Source organism: Protopterus annectens, chromosome 3.part0, assembly GCF_019279795.1.
Source record: "Protopterus annectens isolate FY-2018-M chromosome 3.part0, PAN1.0, whole genome shotgun sequence".
In the NCBI taxonomy this organism is placed as follows: Eukaryota; Metazoa; Chordata; order Ceratodontiformes; family Protopteridae; genus Protopterus; species Protopterus annectens.
In genome coordinates, this window is record NC_056731.1 from 292,203,246 (window position 1) to 292,226,922 (window position 23,677).

Consider the following 23,677-nt stretch of genomic DNA (forward strand, 5'->3'; position numbering starts at 1 on the left):
CCCACTTATCTGGTTGCCTGCTAGCATTAACAATGTACTTACAATGTCCTGCTGCTGTCTTTCAAACCAGCAATCCACAACCAAAACTATCCACACTACACTATTTAATACTCATAGGGCCTTCTACTTTTGCTATTCCAGTGAATCATGTGCTATATATGGGATAGCTCAGGGCTATAAGAAAACTAAATAACATGCCCAGGATGAATATTGTCACCATCCCATGTTACACATGTGCAAATCGTGGGCACTGCAAATGTATAGAGGTAAATACTTGTAGTGTGTGATGCCAAAGCATGTACCTCCAATATGTAGGAGTAGGAAAACAGCAAATATGAGAAAGGGAGGTACAATAACACAGTCATAAACCAATAGAGGATGTTCCTTATTATCAGATCAGGGCATTCAAAGCTGAAGCCAAAACAGCTGATGAACTTTAATTTCTACTAGTTTATCTCAGGCCATGAGCTTAATCATTTGGTCTAGCATATAAATGAAAATATTTGACTATGTTACAGCTTCTCTGTCCCCAAAATATTATGAGGTAATTTGGAATGTGTTGACCTAAACATTACCTAACACCCATGTCCTAAAAAGGACCACTTTGGTCTTAAGATGATCAGAGAACAAACTTGAAAATAGGCTAATAAAGACTAAAATGAGTTGAGGATAAACTTTAGTGTGGGCTGGAAAATATTAAGATGATTTTCTTTATTTCAAGAAAGAGGCATCTCAGAGCAATTTTAATACTGACAGTTAAGAAAACAAATGTACTACTAGGGCAGATTAAACAATCAGAAAAAATAAGCAGTTAACAGTGAAACCTGGAAATGAAGAGAAAGGGCATTAAATAGTTATAGATAACTGAAATTGGTTGAACAGGTAACTGAAAATGGAACACTACATCCTGAGTTATATCATTCATTTTTATGTAAAGCCAGTTTGGAATGTAACAGCTCAGGGAAAAAGAGTAAATTAATTAATTCATGCAGAAGATTCAAAACGAGGCACATGTAAAACTCCTAGCTGGGAAAAGAAGGAGGATTTATTTCCTAGATCATAATATTCAGTATTTGAAAGTACAGTAACAGTGGTAAATTGCTTAAGCTATTTCTTTTGCAAATCTATCTGCTGCAGCATGGTTGCAGTTTCGCCAAGTGTGCCACTTATGCAAATCCCAATTCTCAATTAGTCCCGTTTTAAGCTATTTCAATTATTTAAAACAGTTTCTGTTCATCTTACTAAATTTGTCTGACACAACATCACTTGCATTTAAAAAAATACAGCAAAGCTCAGGTTCTAGAAACTGGAGCATATAATGGTCAGGAAACCCACTGCACCTTAGAGACTACTCAGCTAAACACAACAAATTTACTAAGTGTTTGTGCATACAAGACAACACTGAAACAAACATAAAATGTTTTTTGCATGGATGGGCTGGCTTGCATTCTCCTACCAAAAATACATAACAGTGGATTGGCTTTCATGATAAGATATATGCAGACACTCCTGGGTCCTATTCTAAATATTGAGTCATAAACCAGACCTTGTAATGATTATATTTTGCAGACTGATTAAGATTACTGTACACTCGAAACATAAATTCACAAAGCTATAAGCTGCACTGCACTGTGTCTTGGTTGATAGATATCTGCTTCATGAAAAAGCACACCCTTCTTATAACTGCATATACCACATCATATGCACAAATGCACGGACATAACACTCTACCCCTTTTATGTCTTTTTACTAGATAAAAGGACAGCATACGCATGACATTAGTGACAAGTACATAACAACATATGTTTTTCATTACATTTCACGTGCCTCTATTACTAAGATGAGGTCATTTCTTTTGTTAAATCAACATCCATAACTCCACAGTTAGTTACCCTAGTGAAAAGACATTGGGCAGGATTCACGATGGCTTGCACGTAGTCTAAGAGTAGTGTAAGACTCCATGCAGCCATCACGATCCAGGAACAGCCTGAATGTGTGTGTAACAGAGCACCTAAAACGGCTCTTACACGGGCAGGGTGTGGATATGCTAATTACCTCACTTGCAGCCGAAAGGCATGCAAATTAGGTAATTTTGCGATCCAGGAAGCAGAAACCTGCCCGTGTAAGAGCCGTGTTATCTGCAGAAATGTACTCAGTTGATAACTGAGTACTGTTCTGCAAATAACACAATGGAGCCTTGCCAGCTCCAAATAAAGGTTACAAATGTCCCAGACAGCATGCCAATGGCCAAATATGTGGCCACTGGCAACGTACCTTGATGCAAACATGAAATATTTTTTTTTTACGGCGATCGCCGATCTTTAAATGTAGCGCAGCGTCACGCAAACAAGCTGCGCTAAAAAAAAAAAACAGAAAAATAAAAATATTAAACCCACAAATGTGGGTTTATGCAAAGCATGAGTTTACAATGGAAGGGAATAGCAGGCTAAAAAACATGGCCACCGAGTAGGAGTTGCTAAGGGGGGAAGCGGAGTGTAAGACATGTAACTAACCATTAGTAGGCAATCCTATGTAAATGAGTGGTAGGTTAGTGAATCACACTGTTACATAGAAAATGAGCACATTCCATGCAGTGTAGGAGTAGGATAAGGGGGAGTAACAGAGTAGGAGATAGGTGACATCACAGGGGGGGAATGTATGAAAGGAATGCAGCTCATTGGAGCACAGTGGCATATGAAAGCTGTCAGTTAGATGTCATGGAAAGAGGTGTGTCAACAGGTAGACAAGGGTAAGCCAAGAAATGGAAAGTGTACACTTTGGATAACACCAAAGTTTCTTGCTGGGCATGCATGCACACGTGTGCGCGCTGGTAAGCACGAGTAAGATGGAGTGCGCACGTGTAAGCGTGAGTGCGCGCGTTTAAGGCAGAGTAAGCATGTAGGAGCCTGTTTAAACACCTGTATGCTTGTTTGCGCTGTTGTGTGCGGGTTTCAACCCAAATAAGCAGATTCTAGTCCGTCTAAGCATGTGTGTGTGCGTGTTAGCCACTGTGAGCATGATTTTGCTGGTATGCGGATTGCTCCCCCCTGAGGAAACAGAAGGGAAAAAGGAAGCATAGGAAATAGTAGAAAGCTAGCAGGTATTACTGGCAGAGCTAGCAGGTGAAAACAATCAGAAGCAGGCAATTACACAGGCAGAACAGTAGCCCAGCCCAGCACTTAAAACTCTGCAAACAACAGTGCAGAATGTTTCTCTCAAGAGACACTGCAACAGAGGAGTAAGCTATTAGAAGTGAAAACTGAAAAAGCTTCACTCAGACCAAAAATGCTAGGGGCTGCCATAGATGTTATAAGGAGACATATGCAACTTGCTGAGGGTGGTGACTATGCAAATGCTGCCAGACAACCCACAGTGAGGAGACGGAGAAGAGTGTACAGGCCCAGGGTCACCTACCAGGGGTTACATGAGCTGGAGATAGTGGAGCGCTATAGAGTGGACAAAGACCTCCTGCAGCAAATTGTTGAGCTGTGCAGGCCATGCCTCACACACAGAACCAACAGAGGGGAACCCATCCCAGTGGAAACCAAGATATGTGTTGGACTAAGAATACTAGCAACAAGTACCTTCCAGAGACCAACTGGTGATATGATGGGGATATCACAGGCATCAGCATCCAGGGTACTGCACCAGTTCCTGGATGCCATGTCAGCACATGTCGGTGATCATGTATATTTCCCCAATTCCCGTGAGGTATTGGCCAGCAATATGCATCTCTTCCAGCAAATAGCGGACTACCCTGAGGTAGTGGGTGCAATAGACTGCACGCATATACGCATCAAAGCACCAACCAGTGAGCAGGGTAGGGCCTACATTAACCGCAAGGGCTTCCCCTCCATCAACTGCCAGGTTGTGTATGATGCCCAGGGCATAATAGTGAATGTGTGTGCTGGCTGCCCTGGAAGCTACCATGATTCCCATATCTGGCATTTGACGCAGCTGTACTAGACATTTGCCAATGGGGACATCCCACATGGTCACCTATTGGGGGATGCTGGCTATGCACTGGAGCCGTGGCTGATGACACCCATCAGAAATGCACACACACCTGAACAAGAACGCCATAATGAGGCACACGCACAAACACGAAATGTAATCGAGCGTGTGTTTGGGCTGCTCAAGTCATGGTTCCGGTGCCTGGACACATCTGGTGGAGTCTTGCATTACTCACCAACTACATGTACCCAAATTGTCATGGTATGTGCTATGCTACATAATATGATTCTGCAAAAACAGCTGCAGCAGGACCAGCATAGGGCTGGGCCAAACAGCCCCCCACCATTGCCAAGCCAATCACAGACAGAGCGTGACTCAGAGGAGGAACAACCTGAGCCTGCTCCAGTAGGCAGAAGGAGGTGTGCCCAGTATGCCTTGGCCTTGGCAAAGCGGCAACGCATAGCACATACACTGGCTCAGTAGGAACCCAGGAAATGATACCTCTCTCTGACTCACACATATAGTAAAAGGGATGCCTAAGTTGACACAACCTGCTATCAAACATGTACAGGGAGTGTAGTATGTGCATCCAACATAGACAGCCCTGCAGCACCACCTGAGGCATGATTGCCATGTGTTAAGCAATGTAACACCATGTAGTATATGCAAACTTGATGACCCTGACTAACATCCTACCCTCACCAAGCATGATGCCACAATATGAAGACGAGATGATCAATTACAATAATTGTCTTAAGTATTGCTGTTAGTCACAGGGGATCCAATGCGTGCAAGCCTGGGATGACATGCTGAGCAAGACACGATGCTCCACCTGCTAGGGATGGCATGCACCTATCAGTCCTGGCCTTTAGGATACTGGCAAAGGCTGTTGTCACCCCCACTGTGCCTTGAATAGGTAAGGCTCAAAACACAAACCCACATCCATAGGTATCACAAGGGATAAGAACCTAGATGTAATGCTACCCAATGCCAGATGTCTAAACTGCAAGATGCATGCAGTCTAAACTCACCTCAGCATGGAGAATGTTGATATCTGTCCTGTAACAAAAAACTGGGTAAAGGCTCACAAGAGCACCCTAACACTACCAGGTTACACCTCATACCATGCTTTACAGCCCCAAAACATGGAACAAACTACAAAAGAAGGGTGACTAGCAATAATTGTCAAGGATAACCACAGTCCCATGTCGGTACCACAACAAGAAGCAGCATGGACTATCCATGGTCAAGTAACAGTGGCTAAGACTGCCTGCCAGTTTGTAGCCTGCTACAGACTACCCTCCTAATGCCAGGAACTGCACTTGGCCTACGTTGGAACACATGGAAATATCAAGCTCTCCAAACAACATTATATTGGGTGACTGAAAATACTCAAACATAGACTGGGAGCATTATTCCAGCTCCAACACCCTAGGCCAAAGGTTCCTAGAATCCATAAACCAAAATGCTCAGGAACAACGTACCACTCCCACAAGAGGGGTAAGCATACTGGATGTGATAATCAGCAATATGGGTACTCTATGGCCAAATGAGAAGTGTATCCCTCACTGGTACGATCAGACCATAGAGTAATCACACTGGATATTCACATCCCGACCACAGTCCCTGGCCAGAAAACCACAGTGAAAAACATGTGTAAAGGAAATGTTGCACTCCTCCAAACTGATGTGGAATCCATTAAAGGACCTGTGCCTGTGGAAAATATGGGCCACACCTCAGAACCCTTTATAAATGCATTCTATGAACACTGTCAGGAATGCTTGGATTATGCAATCCCAAATAAAACCGAGGCCCAATACCATACACGCAGGCATCTGGCATGGTGGACCCCAGCCATTACCAAACCATGCAAGAGAATGAGGGAGCTACTACATGATAGAGCAAACCCAAAAAGGGAAGTAATCTCTGATCAGTATTATGGCAATAAAATATGGCCACTCATAAAATCCACTAAGGCCAGCTACAACAAGTTGAATCTGTGCATCTTGGGCAATGTTACACCTGCCCCACGTACACAGACAACCCCCTTCTCCCCCCAAGAAATACAAATATATGTGAGAGATGCAACCATTTCTCCAAACTGGAGGCTGAGCTCTCTCAACTCAGTACTGTCTAAACTAGTCAGGAGGAGAAGGTAACCACACACACCACAAACCCAGTCTCACATAGACCTATCACAACTGCAAACCAAAGACATAAACACACAAAAACATTCCCGGAGCCTCTAATTAAAAACCACCAAATCAACAGAGGCCTCCAAAGCAGACACCCAAGCAACCACTACCCCCAAACATAGCACATGCAACACATAGTATACAAAGTCGGTGTGCCAGTCACAGCCCGTAAGGACAAACAACATGACTGATACACTTGTAATAGGTGACTCCATAGTCAGACACACTGATGTCCTGCTCACAAGACTGAACAAGAAAAAGGGTACAGTAAGCTGCCTGTAGGCTGCTACAATCCGCCACATAACACAAGCACGCAGGTCACTCCAAAGCAAGTACAAATATGACTCAGTCATTGTCCATGCTGGTGTGAATGACCTGAGACGTACCTCCCTGGACTACATGTAAAGAGACATAGAGGAGCTCTCCGATTATGTAGGCCAGGCTGGTATGACTCTGACCCTGAGCAGCATCCTACCCCCACCAAGAATGATGCCATAGTACAAACACAGAATGATCAGCTTTAACAACTGGCTCAATTACTGGTGTCATTCCAAGGGGATCCAATGTGTGTCTGCTTGGGATGACATGCTTGACAAGCCACGCTGCTTTGCCAGGGATGGCTTGCACCTGTCACCCCTGGGCGTCTGGATATTGCCACCTCCATAGTGCCTTTTGTAGGCAAGGCTGAAAAGACAAACCCACCTCCCTAGAAAACATAAGTGGAAAAAACATAAGGGTAATGCTGCTCAATGCCAGAATTCTAAACCTCAAGATGCATGCTCTCGAGGCCCTCCCCAGTATGGAGAACATAGATGTCTGTGCAGTGATGGAAACCTGCATCAAGGCTCCTGAGAGCACCCCAGCACTACCAGGTTATACCTCATATCATGCTTTTCAGCCACAAAACCTGGACCAAACCACAAAAGGAGGGAGAGTATCCATATTCAGCAAAGATACCCACACGTCTAGGTTACTGACAATGCATGAAGCATCAGAGACCATCCATGTGCAACTAACTGTAGGCAAAACTGCTGTACAGGAAAAACAACTGCCAGTATTCCAAAACAATTTATTCTCTGTAGATTCTCTGCTGTACAGTTTGTAGCATACTACAGACCACCCTCTCAAACCCAGGAACACCACTCAGCCTTCCTGAAGACAATGGAGAGTATGAATGTCTCTCCAAATACCAAACAAGGTACTCACAAATCTCCACATAGGTGGTAATCCATTACGTATGGAAGAAGTAATCAGGGACCTAGGGACACAAGTGGACAGTAACCCCACATGTGACACTCACATTGCCAACATGGCTAGGAAGACCACCTATATTGGCCACCTTATCATGAAAGGATTCACATCTACATCAAGAGAGGTCATTGTGCCTCTATACTCTTCTCTTATCAGGCCCATAATTGAGTACAATGCCCCATTTGGGATGTACCTTACCCGACACCTGCAGCAGTTAGAAAGACCTCAAAAGTACCTCACCAAGATGATAAAGGGTCTCAAACATTTGTCATATGCTGCCTGGCTGACAACACCCCAGTTGTATGCAGTCACATACTGCATACTCAGAGGCAATGTATGTCTGATGTACAAGGCCATGTCCAATACAGAATTGATGGACATGCTCCACCTCAGAAAATCCAAATCCATCAGAGCCATGAGAGCGAGAGATGTCAACCTCAACACATAAATAACTAGGATGTGCTGGAGGGACAGATTCATAACCCAGAGGCTCCCTACACTCTGGAGCAGAATCCCACTCCATGTTAGGCAGAGCCCTTCACTGACTCTCTTCAACAGGAATCTTGCCAAGTGGATGGGAGATCGTAGATTTACACTGAGGGTCTTCACTGTGTCATGTCTAGACAGAGGCACAGTAAAGTAAACCTTAAATGGGCATAATATTCACATAGCAAGGGGTGGCAAAAGCCACACACACTCTGGCTAAGCTTATAAATGCCCTAGGGCAGATAGCCTAGTATGAACCTATGAACCAATGAAGATACAAATTGTACAGGGCACTAAGGATAAACACAAGGCTTTCTTAACTGATGGTAGGAACCTTGTTGGGAATTCACAGATATGCTCTGAATTACCAAATATTACAAACAATACACCAAACCCACACACATTGCCAACATCCAACCTGACAGGTTCAGTGCAACCCCCCACCCCAAAATGCCAAATATCTATCCCAGCAGAATGCTGCCCCCCTGACATTGCAGATGCTGATGTAACAGCCAGCATCTTCAAAGCAAAACACACAGCATCAATGGTATGAGATGGGTGTCCTGGGCTGTGTCCAACATGAACTCCAAGAAGAATGGAACACCAAATAACAGTACTTCTCAATTTCAGCCTTACCACAGGATATGTACCCAAAGAGCAGTGTACAGCAACAGTGGTCCCTCTCCACAAAGGTGGTGCATGAATGGATACTGCAAACTATCACCCCAGAATCCTGACAAAGCTTGGTCTGCAAAGCTATGGAAAGGATCATCATGGACCTCAGAAATAAAGATATTGGGGACCTACAGACACTGGACCCTACCCAGTGTGGCTTTAAGGGCAGATCCTGCCCCTTAAACATGTTTGACTCATTTGAAACAGTCATCAAGGCAATTGATGAGGGGAATGTGGTCCACACAGCCTATCTGGACCTTGCAAAAGCCTTCCATACAATACCCCACGTGTTCATTATAGATAAGCTCACCAGCTTAAATATAAACCCCTATGTCAGTAGATGGGTTGCAAACCAGCCCAAGGACAGAACTGACATGGTCAGAAATGCTGCAGCCATGGCAGACTACAAACCAGCTACAACTGGCATCCCAAAAGGCTCGGTCCTGGGACCTCCCTTGTTGGTATATATTTCCCATAGGTACAGGCCAACGTGGAATGACTGTGTCTGAACAAGTTTGCAGAGGACTACAAACTGGGCACCATATCTGACCCTCCAGCTGACACAAGCATCCTACAAAAGGGCCACATAGAAGCAGCCAACTGGTGCCAGAGCCATGTCATCAAGCTAATTGCAGAAAAGTGTATAGTCATCCCCTGTGGATAAACAGTAAGTGCCCACCAATTACCACATAGGTGTTAACCCATTAAGTACTTTAGAAGTAATAAGAGACCTGGGTACACAAGTTGATAGATATCTTGCATTTGACAACCATGTGGCTGTAGTGGTTACAGAAACATACCATATACCCACCTAATCATGAAGGTAGTCACATCTAGATCAGGGGAGGTCATCGTGCCTCTTCAGTCATCCTTCATCAGCCTCACAATTGAGTACAATGGCCCCTGTGGGATGTACCTCAGCAGACACCTCCAGCAACTGGAAAGACCCCAAAAGTACCTCACCAGGAGGATCAAAGAGCTCAAACAGATGCCATGTGTCACCTGATGAAACAAACTGCAGCTCCACACAGTGCCATACTGCCTGCCCAGAGGCAATCTGTGCCTGATGTAGAAAGCCATGTCCAAGCTGGAATCAATGAACATGCTGCACCTTGTACAATCTGAATGCCAGTGAGCTATGCACATGGGAGACCTAAACCCCAGCACTGACATACATAGGACATGCTGTAGTGATTGATCCATAACCCAGAAGCTCCCTCCATTCTTGAGTAAACTCCCAGTACAGGTTAGCCAGAGAGTCCCTCATTGACTCTCCTCAACAGGAATCTTGATGAGTGGATGGGAGATGGTAGGTTTACCCTGGGTATCACTGTTATGTCATGGGTAGACAGAGGCACAGTATACTAACCTTGAAATATGTCATGTCAAAATCCAGTTACAATGTGTGTTGAAGGACAAACACACTCTCTGACTAGCAGTAGAAATGGCCTAGGGCACATCGCTAATGTTTGTCAATGTCCACCCAAGTTGTGGAATACACTACCAATGTTGGACAAGCCTGGTTTAAGTAGTCCATATCCGAACAAAATGCAACATGGTCATATGAGCACAACTGGCCCTTAACCAGTCTGGTGTGCTCACTATGAATATTTAAAGCAGTGATAGGACTGAAACCCAGGATACTGTCCACCACAGTGAAAGTACTGAACCAGCACACTATACGATATTACAGTGTTTGGTCAGTATGAAAGGATGTTGACAACTGTATGCAAACTATCCCATGGAAACCCTGCAGGCACAGTATAATCCCTGTTGGGTTCAGACACAAAGCAGTTGGGCAGTAAGTACACAACATGACTCCCAACACACAACTATAAATGTGAAATATTGTTGAAGTTCACACACAGCCACAAATGTGGTGGACTGCAGATTTCAACATATGGAAAGCTCACACTGGGCATGCTCGCACACTTTGATAAATGAGACATATGTCAGGCAACAAGCCATGGAAAGCCTGAACTGGGCATGCTCACACACTTAGGCCATGTCTCAGTTTAGCAGTTGGCCACACATGTCTGGTATTTGTATGTGTTAATCCAGGAACCAACCACAATACAGCAATCTGCCCAGTGCACACAGTTAAATGACTACAGAGACATAAGTTAAATAGTGGATCCCTCTCATATTCAAACATCTTCCACAGATACACAAGTTGTTCATAGAAACAGGGAAAGCTATGGCAATAAAGACCTGCAAACAGTTTATCAGCAACAAATATTGTGCATCTGAAAATTAAACATATGGGTGTAGAGATCAATACTAGGCTGTTTGCCCTAGGGAATACAAGCTTAGCTAGAGTGTGCTTGGTATCTGCCTCCCCAGTACAGTAGGCTACTGTGCCTCTGTAAAGTAGGTCACAGAAGGCACCGTTTAATGCTAGTGTGCTGTGCCTCCGTCAAGCAGGGACACAGTGGAGATCCCAGGGCTTGAATTTGCAATGTCACATCCATGTGGCTGGTGTTTGTTGGAAGACAGTTGGCAAGGACTTATAACAGTAATTGGGCGTCAATTACAGACTGAAGGGAGCCTTATCTGCAGTGTCTGGACAATGTCACTGTCAACACTTTGATGTGATGAGTTTGAGGGATTGAAGTGTTGTGCCAATACTGTTCAGAGGCATCCTCCCTCTGTGGGATATTGCTCAGTAATGTATTAGCTCCCTCCTTCTGTTGTACAGCTTATATATGTCTGGTGTACACCAGACAGGTCTCCTGTTGTGGAGGAGTCATGGGTTTATTTGGGATAGCATGATCAATGCAAACCTTCCAGATGCTCATAGAATGCAATTGTCAAGGATTATGCAGAGTGGCCTGTATAATCCCCCAGCATGGGTCCTCCGAAGTCTTCCACCCCAGTCTTCACAAGTGCAAAGTCTGCTTTTGATAAATACTTTGTTTGCAGTGACTTCCTTGCCTGGGGGTGGGGATATGATATGGATTTCCAGGGAAAGTTGGGTATGGTCAGATATTAACAATGGTGGTCTACCTCTGGTATGGAACATACAGTCCCCATGTTGCAGATGGTCAGGTCCAATATGTATTCCCCCTTGTGGCTGTGGTGAGTGGTCCTGCCATAGCACATGGATTCAAAAATTGTAGTAGCTGTAGGGTGATGTTGTTGAGGCCTGAGTAGTTCCCCCACACAATATACCTGTACCTGACATTAACCACTGTAATGGTGTATGTGAACACCTTCATATCCTACACTGTTCCCAGGGAAGCAGCGTGTGTGTCCTGGATATGGGAGGGATGGTCTGAACTGGTTGTGTTGTGTGTTACAGGTCCTGTGGTCACGAAGCATAGTATAAAACATAACCTGGCAGTGCTGATGTGCAAATCTGACCCTGAAGTAGGCGGCTGTTAATGCATATATATGCTATCCCCCTAACTGACAGATAGTAATAGATGTACATACTTCAATATAAATAATGATGTCAGCACCCTATAAATACTGCAGGAGAAATACAGATACCCAGTAATTCAAATAGCTCCGCTAATGTGTCTCTCTCAAGTGTCATAATATAGTTAGGTAGGGGTTTGAATCCTGCAAATGCTCAGTGTGTGTGTGTGTGTGTGTGTTTGGGTGAGGGGGGTTAGTGTGTGTGCAATTCTATGTGAAAGAAATGTCCCTTTTGGCAACTAGAAGACCACACTACATGATGCACATTCCTCTTTCTAAACACCGATGATGTCAGCACCCTATAAGTATAGCAGGAGAAGGGGAAACCTCCCAGTAATGCGAATAGCACGCTCCGCTAATGCATCTCTTTCAAGTGTCATAACATAATTAGGTAGGGGTTTGAATCCTGCAAATGCTGAGTGTGTGTGTGTGTGTTTGGGTGAGTGGGGTTAGGGTGTGTGAAAGAAATGTCCCTTTTGGCAACTAGAAGAACACACTACATGATGCACATTCCTCTTTCTAAACACTGATGATGTCAGCACCCTATAAGTATAGTAGGAGAAGAGAAACCTCCCAGTAATGCAAATAGCGCGCTCTGCTAATGTGTCTTTCTCAAGTGTCATAACATAGTTAGGTAGGGGTTTGAATCTTACAAATGGCATGTGTGTGTTTGTCCATGTGTGTGGGGTGTTGCTCTTAATATTGTATGACATAGATCATTTCAGTAATGTCAATGCACACATGAGGTATGTGTGTGCCACATAGACATATGTACCTGTGACCTTAAATAGTTCCCATGTGTGAAGCCTGCCTCATGTGAATAAATGTAATTTGCATTACACAATTTTATGACTGTGGTTTTCTGTGCAGGGCTGCGTTTGGTATGTGAATATACAGTGAGAGTAGTCTATGGTGTCATCTTACCAGCGAGGGATATACTTCTGGTCTGGAGCATATACTCCACATATTGGTGATGAACAGGTGCAGCATGTTTTCCCTCTTGTGGGAGTGGTAACAAGTTGTTCCATAGCAAGTGAGTGCATGGATTCTAAGAACCTTACACCTAGGGTGTTGGAGCTACAGTAATGCTCCCAGTCTATGTGTGGGTAAATGAATCTGCCCAATATATTGTTGTTTGGAGACACCTGCAGATATTCATGTATTCTTAAGTAGGACAAGTGGGTTACCTGGGTTTGGGAGTGTGGTGTGTGCCAGGCTATGAACTGGAAGGAAGTCTTACCCACTGTTAGTTGCACATGGATAGTCTCTCATGCTTCGTGCTGTGCCACCAACCTGGAGGTGTGTGTATCTTTGATGAATATTGATACTCCCACTCCTGTTCGTTTTCTGTGCAAGTTTTGGGGCCGAAAAGCATGGTATGAGGTATAACCTGCCAGTGCTGGGGTGCTTTTGGGGGCCTTGAACCAGGATTCTGTTACTGCACAGATATTGATGTTCTCCATGCTAAGAACAGTTTCTAGTGCATGCATCTTGAGATTTACAATGCTGGCGTTGAGTAGCATTACTATTAGTTTCCTATCCCTTGTGATACCTATGGAGGTGGTCTTGTCTTTTGAGCCTTGCCTAAAAAGGCACTATGGGGGTAGCAAGAGCCTTTGCCAATATCCAAAAGCCCATGGGTGACAGGTGCAAGTCGTCCCTAGCAAAGCAGCGTGGCTTGTCGAGCATGTCATCCCAGGCTGACAGGCATAGGATCCCCTTTGAATGACACTGAAACATAAGCCAATTGTTGAAATTGATCATCTTGTCTACATATTGTGGCATCACTCTTGGTGAGGGTAAGATGCTACTCAAGGTCAGGGTCATACCAGTCTGGGCCACATGCTCAGAGAGCTCCTCTATGTCTCTTATCATGTAGTCCAGGGAGGTACATCTCAGGTCATTCACACTGGCATGGACACTGAATGAGTCATATTTGTACATACCTTGGAGTGACCTGTGTGCCTGTGTTATGTGGCAGATCATAGTGCCCGACAGGCATCTCACCATGACTTTCTCCTTGTTCAGCCTGGTGAGCGGGACGTCAGTGTACCTGACGACAGAGGCACCTATCACAAGTGTAGCAGGTGTGTTGTTTAGCCTTACGTGCTGTGACTGTTCGGCACACTGGCTTTGTGAGCTATGTGTTGCACGGGTTCTGTTCTGGGGTAGCGGTTGCTTGTGTGCCTGCTTTGGAGGTGTCTGCTGCTTAGGCAGAATTTTATTTAGAGACTCTGAGTATGTTTTCATGTGTTTATTTGTTTGGATTGCTGTCGTGGTAAGTCTATGTGAGACTGGAATTGTAGTGACTGTGGTTTCCTTCTCCTCCTGACAGGTTTTGCAAGTACTGAGTTGAGAGAGCTTAGCCTGCAGTTTGGCTATATGGTTGCATCTATCACATGTGTTGGAATCTGTTGGGAGGAGGAGAGGGTTGTCTGTGTACATGAGGCAGTTGTAACATTGCCTCTAGATTCCCAGATTCACCAGCTGGACCAGAGAGGAGACTGACAACTGACCTTTGGACATGCTAGAATAGTATTGGGAATTCCTTTATAATTAACAACAAAAAGGGCCAATGGGGAACAAGGTATTCAAGGTGAGTTTGTGAGGGTGTAGTGCTTTTGTTAGTGCTGGCATATATAAATGCTTTAGTGAGCAAGTGCCAGGTAAGTCAAATGCAATGTGTTACAGGTAACTTAACTGCATAAATGACAAACAGTAACTTTCTGTCAAGTGAAACAAGGACATATGTACAGTAAGCAATGCAGATGTCACTAGGGATCCACAGAGGCACTGTAAAGCTGCGTTTCAGGTGGAATTAGTGTTTCAGGGAAATAACAAGCAAAGAAGCATACAAACAAAGCTACAGTCAGCAGGCATGGATCTAGTCTATGCTACAGCAAACAAGGTGTACCAGTTTCAGTAAGAAACAGTTCAAATATGCAGGCACTATAAGCCTTTAGCCAGAAATTCCCAGCTCAGACGGGCAGAGTCCAGCCTCTCCTCCCACAAGAGTGCAGATCATGAACCTTCGTAATGTAAAATAACTGGCCTGAAGCCCAAGTGCTTAAACCAGAACTAATACACATTTAGAATAACAGACACTGAGCCCTCAATCAGCAGTTCCCAACTTAGTATGCTGTATGCTACCTGTCCTGCCACCACACTATCCCTGACATTTAATGAGACTCACCTCCTGTCATAGTTAGTTGTGTGTTTTGGGGCTGTCAAGCATGGTATGAGGTGTAACCTGGTAGTGCTAGGGTGCACTTGGGAGTCTTAAACCTGTTGTCTATTACTGCACAGATATCAGCATTCTCCATGCAGAGTAGAGGTTGTACTGCATGCATCTTGCGGTTTACATGTCCATCATTGAGTATCATTACTTCCATTTTCATATCCCCTGTGCTACCTATGTAGGTGGCCTTCTGTTTACAGCCTTACCATCAGAATACAAAGATGTGCAGACATTACACTATGGTAATTAATAGGGGTGTACCAAACAATACAATGACAATCATACTGTTAATGCATCAGGCATATACCCACAATGATATCATTACACTGTACAGTTGACAACATGATAATATTACTACACTTCTATGTAGTCACTGTCTGCATCAGCACCATGTTAACCAGTCCTGCATCGATGTTACAGATTGCAGGAGGTAGCACAGTTTCATCATATGCACAGGGTATGTACTTGATATGCCTGAGTCTGCCACTGATACAACCAATCGACATGTATGTGTGTATGTTAGTGAGGGACAACCGTAGAAGATGGGGCAATGTTGATGCAGTGTGTGTGTGTATGTGTTAGCCCTAGGTGTTAGCATTATGCATGTGTGTATGCATGCACGCAGTTCCACCTCGTGGCTGCCATATACGGATGTTTGTGGACAGCCACAGACTGTACCTGCCAGGTCATACAGATCACTGTCTCTGGCCACGGACACGGTACCTGTGCCTGGCAGGGGTGCTACGGACAGTATCAGGTACTAAGTCAGATTGGGTACTGTCATCAGAAGCAGGTGGTTTATGACTGGAGACATGTCCCTGCTGGGACTGTCCAGAGCCATGTGCACGTGGTCTCCTAGGGCGGTCTGATGACAGCACAGACCCAGCATTGCTGGGGCTGGTACTGGCACTATGGGAGCGGCCGCGGGTTTGTTGTCACCCATGACGACTGCCAGCTGCTGCTGTTGCTGGCATTCATCCATGTCGACACCCCAACCATCCTGCATTGCCCTGGCTCATGGACATGTAGTTGTGGAACAGATCTAATGTCTCCCCCCAACGTCTGTCAATGACCTCGGTGAAATTACGGATGGCAGCCGCAACATCACGCATAGTTTCATCCATAGCAGTGCAATGTGCTCTCAGCTCCCTCAGACCCTGTCTGGTGTACCGTTCCATATGTGACTGTGCCTGCATTACAGCCTGGAACATAGCTGAGGTTGAAAGACCTCTGTGGGCACGTCTGACAGGGGCAGTATGACCATGGATGCTCCCACAAGAACCCCTGGCCATCTGCCTGTGTGGTACCATGTCAGGACTCTGGCCATGGCTGCTGTGAGGGGATGCATGTGCCACTGATACCACATTACCCTGGTTAATGCCCACTGTATGCTGTCCATCACCTAGGAATATTGGTGACAATGGATGTATTGGCAGGATGACTGTGCGCATTGATGGGGTTGACAGCTGTGTACTGTCGATTGGCTGACCAACGATGGACCCTGGCACACCACCCTGTGCCATTACACAGGTATCATCATTATCACAATCCCCAGCAGCAGATTCAGGTTCCCTGCTGCACACCACCAGAGCAGCACCAGAACCTCTGAGGGGAATACAGGAAACACAGTTTACAATGTGTACACAATGATACCACACATGCACAAATGTGCACATGCACACATGCGCACATGCGCACATGGGCACATGGGCACATGCACACATGCACACATGCGCACATGCACACATGCACACATGGGCACATGCACACATGGGCACATGCACACATGCACACATGGGCACATGCACACATGGGCACATGCACACATGCACACATGCTCACATTCACACATATACACATTCACACTCCTCAGTACATGAGATACAAACACACAGACACAAACACACCTGCAATCAAACACATAGCAATACCATTTCAGGGTATTATTATTATTATTATCATTAGTATTAAAGGATTGTTATTACACACTCACCAGCATGGATTGGCTGCCTTGCTGTTATACCAGAGGGACCTGCACAAATAAGACATTTATTGTCAGTGGGCACAACTGTGCCATTGATACTGTGAGTATGATATAGTTCAGTAGTACAACAGTTATCTTTCACAGGTCTACTGCCGATACTGAGAATATCACTCTTGCACAATGATTACCAGGATAACAGCTACAAACACAGTACACACCTCACACATGCATAAACTACCAGTGTAGAGAACAGTCAACTATAGATATGGCATGTTACCTGCACGCTCCAAGTCCTCCTGCTGGGTGGCTCCAGCCTCCATCATTACACATGTGTGCGGATGTTGTTGTTGTTGGGCTGGAGCCACAAGACTTAGGAGGAGCCCCTCCAGTCTGGTGAGGGGGGGGTGGAGCCACCCCACCACCTGTGGCAAGCTGTTGCCTGTGTATATCAGACGCACGCTGATGGACATTTCTAATTAAACCACTGCAGTGATGGCGTACCTGCTCATATGTCCGGTTATGCGTGCCTATGTCATTTACCCGACGGACAAGGTCTTGCCACAGTGCAGCCCTCTCCTGCTGGTTCTGGCTGGTGTGGGAAAGAGTGTGGCAAAATCCCGCACCAGGCTCTGGTGTATCTCCTCTTCCTCTGCAGCAGAGTACATGGGGTTGCACTGGTGCACCATTGCCCTGGAAGGAAAAGAAAAATATGTGAGCAAGTGATATGGCACACATAATACTCTACTGTAGTGATTTCACTGAACTGCCATATATAGCATCTGTCTGTCTATTGGGGGATACACATGTAAATGATCACATATCACTGCTCAGCCGACAACTGTGTGACAGTGCCTGGCACACTCCATACAACAAACAAGTATACTCCATCAGTCGGCACACTGTTTGAGGTCCAATGCACAGCCTCACACTGTATGTTTGTATCAAGGTAATGTATGGGTAACATTGTCAACCCATGCAATGCACAGTACAAATTTCACTGGTAATGCACCATAGTCTTTGTTGCCATAACCATACCTACACCACAGTCACATACAGGAAACCACAGCACAACATATGGCAATGTAGTATGTTTGTATCCCAATACCTGACGCATCTTTCTCTGGCCTCACACCAAGGACACACACTACCATGACAGACACAAAGTCATGCTGAGCAATCACACCATTACAGACCTTGCACACAGTCAGTGGCACACTCATTCCACCTCACATAGTTGGTATTGCAATAAGTACATGTGTGTGTGTATTGTGTCATAGGCAGGTAGTATGCTATTGGGCCTGGGCCTACAGCAGCATACTGTTATGCTACCCTGCTCCTTGGGACACATGTAATGTGATTGTACTTGCTCCTGTCAAACAGTTACACAGGGTGACTCATCTGGCATACTACCTATCTGCATAACATTCAACAAGGGTATGTCTGACATCTACTAATGGGGAGCCTTGCTTCTTAATGCTGGGTGGTTTACTCCAGGGTATGGCTTATTTGTGGGTAGGAACCTGTACCTCCACCATGTGCTCTTTACTGCAGTGCCAAGGATGACAGACATAGGTCATTTAGGCTGGGGATATTGTGAGGTGTTACTATGGTTGTTGGACAACTGTTATAGGTGTGACTTAACTATGTATATCCAGCAGTGGTAACCTCTGTGTAGGTATTTTGAGAGGCACTCTATCTGTGGTTTTGTCAGTCACTCTGCATAGGTAATGTGTTTGAGGGCATTATCACTGTTTGTTAGGTATGACTGTGTCCTTCTCCCTTTCTGTAGTTGTCATGGGAGGTACATACCGTGTAGGACATTGTGAGGTGTAGAGGGGTACAGTGACCTACATTTCACTTGCTGACACACCATTTCTGCTGACACGTACCATGTACAGGTATTACAAGACTGGTGTGCCACTGTGAATATCAAAGGGGATGCTATTGTACACTTGTTTCCCATGTTCCCTCCTGACAAATCCAGTAGTAGGCAGGCAACCACATATGTGGTGGTTAGTGGTGTAAGTGTTTTGGAATGGGGTATGGTACTCCTGTATCCACACTGGTGTTCAGTCCATGCCTTTATCACCAGGCACCTGTTGTATATATATATATATATATATATATATATATATATATATATATATATATATATATGTATGTATATATATATATATATATATATATATATATAGAGAGAGAGAGAGAGAGAGAGAGATTCATATACATACATATCTGTAGACATTCATATCTGTCTGTATATGTGTATGTATCTATATATATCTATATATGTATGTTTCTATTACATAATATATGTATATACATATTCTATCTATCTATATATGTTCATAGGTTCATAGGTAGGTACTAGGCTATCGGCCCTAGGGTCCATACAAGCCTAGCCAATAAATGTACCCTGGCTTTCACCACCCAAGAAAAGTATTTTCCTATGCCCCTGTCGAGCACAGCCACAGAAGTGATCCTCGGGGTGAATTCCCCATTTCCCATCCAATCATCAGGATTTTTCTTGAAGAGTGCTAATGAGGAGCTCTGTTTGACATAGATAGGTAGTCTGTTCCAGAGTATGGGAAGTCTCTGGGACAGGAATCTATCCCTTCAGCATGTTATGTTTATTGTGGTGACAAGGTTAATGTCCCTAGAGCGTGTAGCTCAGAGGGATTGGGAATTCTTTAAGTGGAGCATGTCCAACAGCTCTGGGTTTGACATAGCGTTGTATGTTAGGCAGAGATTGCCCCTGAGTAGGCGATATGCGATGGAGTAAAGCTGTCGTTTTTGAGACGGTCTGCATAGGGCATCTGTTTGAGGCCAGTAATCCTCTTTGTGAGGTATTTCTGTGGTCTTTCCAGTTGTTGTAGATGTCTTGTGAGGTACATACCAAAAGGGGCGTTGTACTCTATAATGGGTCTAATAAGTGATGAGTAGAGGGGAACGATGACCTCTTTTTTCTGGATGAGAATCCTTTTGTGATGAGATGAGCCACATAGAAGGATTTCCTGACCACTGTGGCGATGTGACTATCAAAGGAGAGACTACTGTCCACCTGTGTCCCAAGGTCTCTTATCACATTTTTGGCATTAAGTAGACTACCAGCTATGTGGTAGTTCATGGGTACAGAGTTTTTACCAAAGGGGATAACAATACACTTTTTGGCATTGAGCTTCAGGCCATGGCTTTGACACCAGGTATCTGTCTCAGTGAGGTCCTTTTGTAGTTTGTCCACATTGTTCAGAGTTGCGATTATGGCTCCTAGTTTGCAGTCATCTGCAAACTTTGTTAGCTAAAGACCTTCTGTGTTGGTCTGCACTTCAGAGAAGTAGATACCAAACAGGAGAGGACCCAGGACTGAACCCTGTGGTACTCCACTTGTCACTGGTCTGATGTCGGATTTGGAATACGCTACTTTCACAGTGTGGGTTATGTCCGTGAGCCAGTTGGCAACCCATCTTATGACATAGGGATTTATACGTAGTGTAGTGAGCTTATCTATAATTCCAGAGTGGGGGATGGTGTTGAAAGCCTTGGCGAGATCTAGATAAGCTGTGTGAACGATTTTAACATCATCTATGGCTTTGGTGACTGATTCAAAGAAGTCAATCAGGTTTAGGAGACATGATCTGCCTTTTACAAATCCAAATTGAGTAGGGTCCAGAGTTTGGAGATTACCAATGTCTTTGTTTATGAGTTCCATGATGATACGTTCCATGGCCTTGCAGACCAGGCTCGTCAGGCTAATGTGGCGGTAGTTCACGGGGTCGTCGTGGCTCCCCCTTTGTGGAGTGGGATAACTGTCACAGTGCGCCATTCAGTGGGTACAAAACCTGAGGTGAGGCTATGATTGAACATGGTACTTAGGTAGGGTGCCAGTTCATTCTGTAGTTCATGTAGAACGCAGCCTGGGATATTGTCAGGTCCCATGGATGCTGTGTTCTTGGCTTTGGAGAGTGTGTTTTTTACCTGTGCAGCTGTGTTTATAGGAACTTTGCATTCTTCCAGTATAGAGATGGGCCCTCTAGGGGGTGAGAGGGGGGTAAAGTTAGCACTGAACCTATCAGCTAGGATGTTGGCAATATCAGTTGGTTCTGTATATTTAGTGCCATTATGCTGTAACTCAGAGCAGATCTGAATGTTCCCATTTAGATTCTTGACATAGCTATAGAATGCTTTGTGGTTGTCATTAGAGTCAGTGGCAATTTTGTTTTCATAACTAGCTTTGGAGGCTTTTATGAGGGATCTCAGCTTCTTACCGAGTTTGACCAGGGAGTTCCTCCAGTCATGGGATTTTACTTATTTTTGCAACAGTTTCTTTCTTCTGTTGTAGAGTTTGTTTATGGCAGAAGATGACCAGACTGGCTTCCTTTGTCTGGAGGATAACATCTTGGTTCTATTAGGGATAGCATGATCCATGCACTTGTGTAAGTGCTTATAAAGTGCATTTGTGTAGGATTCGGCAGTCATACCTCTATTGTCCGTCTGCATGGGTGTCATGAAGTTTGCCACGTCTGTCTTAAGAAGTGTGAAGTTGGCTTTTGAGAAGTTTGTTACAATGGTTTCCCTAATTGGGGCTGGGGTGGGATGTGGATGTCTAGGCTGATTAGCTTGTGGTCAGATCTGACCAACGAGGAACTGACCTCTGGTGTGGAACACCGGTTTCCCATGTTGGTGATGAACAAGTCTAGGATATTGCTGCCCCTGGTGGGGGTGTGAATAAGTTGATCCAAGGCGTTGGTATTTATGAATTCTAGAAAACGTTGAGCAAAAGAGTTGGTACATGAGTAGTTTTCCCAGTTAATGGTGGGGTAGTCGAAATCGTCCATTATTAGGGTGTTGGGTTGTACCCTAATACTGTCCAGTGTATCAAGAAATGAGGAGTGTGAATCCTAGGGCATGGTGGGGGGTCTGTAGCAAGCTACAATTTGGATTGCGGTCTTGCCCAGAGTTAGTTGCACTTGGATAATCTCGGATGCATTATGCTGTGCAACTAGCCTGGAGGTGTGGATATCCTTAATGAATATGGACATGCCTCCACCTTTAGTGCTTCTTTCTGGGTTAGGTGACCAAAAGGTGTGGTATGAAGTGAAGCCTGGTAATGCAGGGGTGCTCTCTGGAGCTTTGAACCAGGTCTCTGTCACTGCACAGATGTCACCGGTTACGGTGCTGAGTTTGTCATTTGAACCTTGCCTAAAAAAGGCACTATAGGGGTGTCAAGAGTCTTAGCCAGTATCCGGAATCCTAAGGATGACAGGTGCAGGCCATCTCTGGCAAAGCATTGTGGACTGTCGATCATGTCGTCCCAGGCAGACAAATACTGGATCCCCTTAGAATGACACCAGAAGCTTAGCCAATTGCTGAAGTCAATCATTTTGTCCTTGTACTGTGGTATCATTCTGGGTCTATCTATTTCTACATCCCCCTCTATCTATGTATACATATATGCATATTATATATAGATACATATTTAAATATACATACATATACATATAATATATATATATATATATATATATATATATATATATATATATATATATATATATATATACCTTTTTATTTACACATACGAGTACACACACTAACATACTGCTAAACATCCATTACTGTACAACCTACATTGTACGTTGCATTACAACCTACATTGATATGTGCACATAGCATCCTTCACATACATATGTATGTCCAGCCTTCACTAACAGTTGCAGTATGTCCCCTGCCCTATGCACATCTTTATATATATATATATATATATATATATATATATAGATATATATATATATATATATATATATACAGACTGCTAACACATATGGAGGGTTCACAGTATGTAGACTATTACATTATTAGTTTACATTACCTTTGTTTGTCACTGCTGTTTGTGATGGCTTGCTGCTGGTTAGCTTGCTGTTTTGTATTGCTTTATTTTCGGTGGCTGTCTTCGGTCTGTTTTTTTTTTTTTTTTTTTTCTCTCTATCTCTCTCTCTCTCTCCCTCTCTGTCTCTCCCTGCGGATGTTGCAATGAAAGTATTGCATGTGTGGACTGGGAGTACAGGCTGCTCTTGTAGGTATATGCACATGTGCATGTGGTGGCCTCTGCACCGATTGTTAGCCAGCATATACTAATTGCATGCAGCCTGCTGTGTGGTAATTGCAGTTCTCACTGTGATTTCAGGATAGTGCTATAAAATGTTAGTTTAGGTAGGCGTAGCCCTTTCAGATTTTCAAGGTGGAGACCATGCTGGTATGCTGTGGACACTGTTATGTGAGTGTAAAGGTTGGTATGTCTGTCATATTTCAGGCTGTGTTGTAGGCACTGACATGCATGTTGCACTGACACCTGACTATTGCTTCCTCCAGTTTATTCTTCTCAGTGTGTATGTTAACTGACACCTAATAATACTAATACTGTTTAAATGGGAGTATGTGCTTTCCTGTGGGACTTGTGGAGTAACTGGTATACAG